Source organism: Meles meles, chromosome 3, assembly GCF_922984935.1.
Source record: "Meles meles chromosome 3, mMelMel3.1 paternal haplotype, whole genome shotgun sequence".
Classification (NCBI taxonomy): domain Eukaryota; kingdom Metazoa; phylum Chordata; class Mammalia; order Carnivora; family Mustelidae; genus Meles; species Meles meles.
The window spans coordinates 92,657,256-92,663,590 of NC_060068.1; the positions used below are offsets into that span (position 1 = coordinate 92,657,256).

The 6,335-nt window shown below is 44.4% G+C and overlaps 1 long non-coding RNA gene across 1 annotated transcript; it reads right to left on the minus strand.

Moving 5' to 3' along the window:
- Window positions 1-2,220: 2,220 nt before the first annotated feature.
- Window positions 2,221-4,851, minus strand: LOC123938105. The gene is made up of 3 exons (XR_006817675.1): window positions 4,804-4,851; window positions 2,628-2,712; window positions 2,221-2,323 (listed from the first exon to the last, which is right to left on the minus strand). It is a non-coding gene; the product is annotated as an uncharacterized LOC123938105 (long non-coding RNA).
- Between the last annotated feature and the right edge of the window lie 1,484 nt (window positions 4,852-6,335).

Sequence of the window (6,335 nt, forward strand, 5' to 3'; positions counted from 1 at the left end):
GTGGCACACAAGGGCTCAGCACCATACCAAACCTTGTTAGTGGAAAAAGCTGGAAGCTGGGTCAGCCCGTTTGGATTCCAGCCCCTTGCTCTGCAATGCCACGGGTCATTCTTGTTAGCTTTCTAGCATGCACTCACCTCCTCTGCTGCCCACTGTTCTTTGGGAGAAGTCACCTCATTCTGAGTTGTGCAATTTGTTTGGAATCATCTCAGGCCTACCGTTGGTGTGAGCATGACTGACCAAGTCCATCGGTGAATCCATTTTCCCAGGCCTGGCCATGGGACCTAAATCAGACCAGGGAGAGAGATAGTGAATCCCAACACTTGCATAGATGTTCGTGGAAGAGAGGTTCGGTCCCATCAGAGTGGGGAGTGTAGGGCTCTGAGGTCTGTAGCTGCTGCCAATCAGCTCCCAACATGGGAGAGGCTGGAGCTACCGAGAGTGGGTGGGGAACCGTATCATGTGAGGCCCGAGGGTGAATGCCACAACACAAAAAAACTAAGCAGAGAAAGCAAACCTTGGTTAAGTAAACATATCATTTATCTTCTAAACTAGGACAACTTCAAGTACGAAACATGGCAAGATATACGCCAAACCAGATCAGATGCATAGGAAGATCCAGGGTAAACAGGAGCATATAGTCGTCCTACCCTCTGAGGGCATCATCAGACCTGCTGGGTTTAGCCTTGCCTCCAGAATAAGCTGGCGGAAGTAAGCTAGCACTCTCTCTGGGCTTTTTAGTGTAGGTGACAATGAACTCACTTCATCGTCGAAGCCAAGTGGAGTCAGGAGTTTTGTAACTTGCACATAATAGCTTTAAGTCACACAAATAAGCGGCTTCTAGGTTTTGCTTTCTGAAATCTTGTCCTCTAGCATATTTGAAACTTGCAATTAAGGATAATAATTACATATTGTAATCTTAATAAATGTTCAAACTTTGTATTTAACATTTTACTCCAAATAATAAAAACGAACTCTTGCAGAACCTTTACAGTTCACAAAGGACTTCTGAGTTAATTGTCATATTTACACTAAAACCCCTGTGACATTAGTAACCCCCAAGGATCACATGGCTCACGTGGCACATACACAGAGGTGACTTTGGACAGGGGAAAAACCCCCACCACACTGAATTTGTTGGCCTGTTTCTATGGTGTGAATAGTCCAACAATGGTCAACTTCAAGGCATCGGCTTGACATCACGGAGTGTGGAGTTGGGGTAGATGTGTTGGCTCTAGATAGCTGGCTCCAATTCTCCACTACATGAAATGGGAATCCAAGACTTCTGACTCCATTTCTGCAGTTTATCCTAGTTTTCTGTTCCAGGGGTTTGGCGTGAGGCACTCAGTTCTGAATCATGGTCTCGTTAAAATGGCGGATGTGTCCCAGAGCCAGTGGTGCTGCAATGGCCAACCCTGTCCAGACCCTGTGTGTTTCTGGAGCCTGGCCTGCCCTGATACCTGCCCTCAGCATGAACCTTCTCTGGGACTTCAACGTTTGTGGTGTTCCTCACTGGGGTGTAGCTGCATGCCTGTCCCTTCCTGTGTGCCCCCCCCCAAACTCCCTCCCCCACAGCTCTGCTTCTGCTTGTCTTGCAGCTGGTTCTGGTGACTTGTCCTGGCCTTTTGCTCCTCCAGGGCCACTAGTGTAATGAAGAAAGGTACTGCCTCCCTTTACCACAGAGTGAGAAGCAAAGGCCTTGGAATATCTTATGACCTGGAGTCCTGTGGACTGGCTCAGTGACAAGTGCCTGTGCTATTCTCTGGTCACTTTTGTCAGACCTAAGCTCCCACAGTGAAGGGGACACTGACAAAGCCTGTTCCCAATTATGATCTCATTTGAAGGCATTGGCTGGGTGGTGTGCTAAATGCTTTGTCTCAGCAGAGAGAGCTTGGAGAAGGGCTGAGTCATGTGAAAACCCTAGTGGCAGCAACCTCATTTCCAGTCCTGGGGCTTAGGGGAAATTAGCCTGGCTTTATAGGGCTTGCCTTACAAGCTTCAACCCACTGGCTGTGAGCAAATGCCACAGTAACCCTAATTGTTAAAAAGCATGGAGCTGCTGAACTGCAAGATAAAAAGAAATTTACATCTTTGCCATCCAGTGTATGGAAAAATTGAGAAAAAGGAAGTCTTCTAGTAACATTTCAACTCAAATATTTGAAGACCACTTTTCTTCTTTTTCAACTTTTTATTTAAATTCTAGTTAGCCAACATACAGTTCAATATTGATTTCGGGAGTAGATTTCAGTGGTTCATCTCTTACACACAACACCCATCTTAGAGGACACTTTTCAGTTCCATCTGTGCTCTGGCCTCCTGTGAGCTGGGAAGGAAGAGAGCAGTATTGACAACGGCTGGCTCTATGGAGGTCAGGCTGTACTGTCCACTCTCAGAAGAATGTTTCTTTGGTTTTTGGTTTTTTAAAAGATTTTATTTATTTATTTGAGAGACAGAGTGTGAGCGTGACAAGGGAGGAGGGGTAGAGGGAGAAGCAGAATCTCCCCTGAGCAGGGAGACTGATGCGGGACTCGATCCTGTGACCCCGGGATCATGACTGAGCCACCCAGGAGCCCCAGAAGGATGGTTTTAAGAATGATTTAGGTTTCATTTCAGGTAAGTTTTCCTACCTTGCTTCAATATGGCCATGTCAGAGCATCAGGAATTCCCTTACAACACTTTCATGAAGCAAGTCCATGGAGAGCTGGAAAACTCCTAGGGGGAATCAAGGGTCGTTTTCCAGAAGGATTCAAATCTGCAAGAGGATTAGTGTCCCCTCTAGTTTTTCCCACAGAGGAAATTATCGTGACTGAGTTTTGTATTGCTTTCCCACATGCAAAGAAAATACAGTTGCAGCAAATCAACCAAACCTTTTTTTTTTTTTTTTTTTTTTTTTTAATCAGGATGAATGTGCTCCTGCAAGAGGTGGGGAGCATCAAGTCATAGTTAGGGCCACAGTCTCAGTTCCATTTCTGAGCCTGTGATCTGGCTGCAAGTCTGATCTGACAAAGAGCAGGAAACAATTCCATTACAGTTTACAATGATGAGTTAGATTGGTACAGATGGCTAAGGCTGTGAGAGTTTGGAAGAACTGGAAAAATCAGAAAATTTAGAAAGAAGGGAAGACTTGAGCTGGGCTGTGACAGCTGGACAGGAAAAGGAGGACATTCCAGCTGAGTCAAATGAGAACATCATGAGCCACAGGGTGGCATGAATGCTGGGGAGAGGGGGGTGGTAGAGGGAGGGGGGCGGTGTTGATGGCACAAGTACCGTTAAGCAGCTAGGGTTCTCCCAGAGAAAGTAAGCAAGAGGTTTACCGAATAAGCTTCTTAAGAGAGGAGGTGTGAACAGCTCATAAGGTTAGGAATAAGAGGATACTACCATAAAAGATAATGTGGCAAATCCGGCCACCATGAACTGGGACTCAGCCAGAGTTAACACGTATCAGACTGACTCAGAATCCTACTTCTTGGAACATCCAGCATCCACAAGGTCAGAGAGAAAAGTCCTTCTGATACTTTCAGCTGGTGAGCAAACTGGATTTTGCACAACTGACTTGATTTGCATGTCGTCATTAAGATGACCCCAAAAGAAACGAAACATTGACAAATGTGTGAATTATTTAAAATTCTGGACTCTTCGTGGCAGGTATTCCAGGCCCAAAGAATACAGAAGTAATGAAGACGAGAAGCATTATGGGTTTAAAGGGCTGTTTATTTCTGAAAGCCTGAGGGGGCTCAGCTCTGAGGACTGAAGGACTGTGGCTAACCTGGTGACTTAAGAGACGTGTACTGTGGTAGAACCCTCATGGGATCTACATTTCCATCGAGCTAGTCTCCAGTCTTCCCTCTGTAGGGGTGAAGTGACCGAAAGTTGTGGCTCTCTCTATAGCACAGCATGTCAGTTTGACCATGTTTAACGTTTTTTAAAATGGTTCAGCTTCACGTATAGAAACGGGCTGACGTGCTCCTCCCATTCCACCCTGACAAATCGGCCTCTTGTGTGGGGAACTGAGCCCTGAAGAAGGAAGCATTGTGTGGAGACAGGGGCCATGTCTCAGGCAGCAGTCAAGTCAAAAAGCCAGATATTCTATCCAAGGCAACTTGAGAAAGTGGAGAAAGGCCCAGTATATGCAAACATCAGACAGTGGGGCCTCACAGCAAATGAGTTCTGCTACTTGTAAGAAAAGCAAGCAAGCTGTTGGAGGAAGTTAGGGAATCTCCTTTCATAAATATTAAGGAATTTTTAGTACAGTATTTATTTAGAGACAAGGAAGTGGGAATAATTACTCCTTTCTGTTGGTTTCTTTTAAACTTCTGCTCCCAAACATCTCTCTATGAGACAATAATTTGTACTATTACTGGAAAAGCCCAAAGGGGTCAAGTGAAAACTTTACAACTGAGTAAAAACAGGAAGAAGAGAAAAACGCTTTGACGCATATTGAGACTCTGGGCTGCAAACGACAAAGGTTCTGTTAGGTTTCCTGGGAGAAATGGGAGGCTTACGGGAGAATGCCCGTGGAGGAGCAGCAGACGACCAGCCACCGGGAAGCACTGCAAGTCAGTGGCCTGCTGACCTCCCCTCTCTGTCCTGCAGGCCCACCTGACTTGGCCTCTTCTCTCCCCTGATCATCTTCATGGCTTCCTTATAGTTTCAGCTCCCTCAACCAACGTGCACAGGGCCTTAGAGCTCTCGTGCCCCTCTCTGATACCTTTCCATCTTCCATTTGAGCATCCTGCTACTAATGAGCACATTCCCTCTGCACTTTCAATTCTCAGAAGACTGAATCAGCCCCGCCCCATTCACCTGTTGGATCCAGGTGACAGGACATTTCCACCTTCAGGTCAGGTGTCTGCCTCTGGTCCAATTCCTAGGAACAAATGAGCGGTGGGGAGTTAAAGGGTGTGTTCTTGGCATTTCGCATGAGAAACAGTTTCGGCCATGCAGGCCATGCAGGCCATGACTGCAGTTCTATGAAAAAGTAATGATAACCAGCTCTTCTTCAGAACTAGCAAATGTCCTCTTAAACTTGAGCTTAAGGTCATTTTTATTATTTTATTCATTCAATCCATTAATCATTCCAGCTCATCTTCTATCATAAAAGATATAAGGAGGCTTACAAATCTATATATAACAAATAAAGATCAAATAGTTGAGAAATGTAGGCAAATTCTTATTTTTCTAAGAATAGAAAAATAAGAAGCCAGGGACAAGATTAACACCACATAGTACATAAAACTCAGCATTGGAAAATTACCAAAGGTAGGCCTTGAATTTGTCTCTAAACCTGAAACCTGCCAAACTTAGTAACAACTGGCTAGATGCAAGGCAAAATCCTGACCGAAAAAGTCATTTATGTTCAAATAGGTTACTAGTCAAGACTGTGGAAGCCTACCCCTCCAAAGAGACAATCACTCTCTCTTGCTGTCTCTCGCTTTCTAATAATTTCTGGGCCACCGTGATGGGAAAGGAGATTCTAGATGAGGTCTCAAGTCTTCTTCTGGTCCTGATCTCTTAAGGATGGTTGAGATTTCATTGACCAAGGAAGAAAACAAATCACTAAGAAGGCAAGATTTTATGTAGTCAAAACCCACCTTCAACACAACTTCAGTACATTGAAGCCTTACCCACTTCCTTCCTCCAAAAATGGAGACGTAGTTTGAAAGTTCAAAAGGCACGTCATAAATTTCTCACTTCTTTTTTTATTGTTTATTGTAAGGCAAGAAGTACCTAGGAAGGCTGGCTCGGTGATTTTTCCACTCTCCAGTTTTTTACCTATAGCATTTCTGACATTCCCAGATCTTCTGAGCCTCTTTACTTTTTTTTTTTTTTTTTCCTTTTGATTATAGAGCAGCAAAAAGCAATAGAAAGCTTGGTCTTGATATGTGAGAATGGACAAGCTCTACCCTAGAGTACCAGGCCTGACATGCTGGATGAGATGCCCCGTGGGAGCTCTGGAAAGTGAAAGAGATATCCTCTCGCAGGCTGGACCTGGGATTCATTCTGTTTTTAAGGACAGCTGTTGTTCAATACTCATTGAGCAGTCACCACGTTCTAAGTGCCACAGAAGCATGTATGTGACTTGACATTTGAAAAGAGACTAGTTTTTATAGGAAAGGGTTGATATAATGATTGTATAGAAAGTGGTAGAAGGGATTCTTGGTGCTTTAACTCTTGCTAACTGAGAAAAATGTCACATAGATTGCCAAGATGGTGATCCTGAAAAACCATTTACAATATTCAATTAGCAATAATTAAGGAACTCAGTGGGAAGCTCCTCACTGACTTGCTAAATAGCAAAAATTGGTACTTGGCATTCCCAGTGGGTGAAAGAAAAG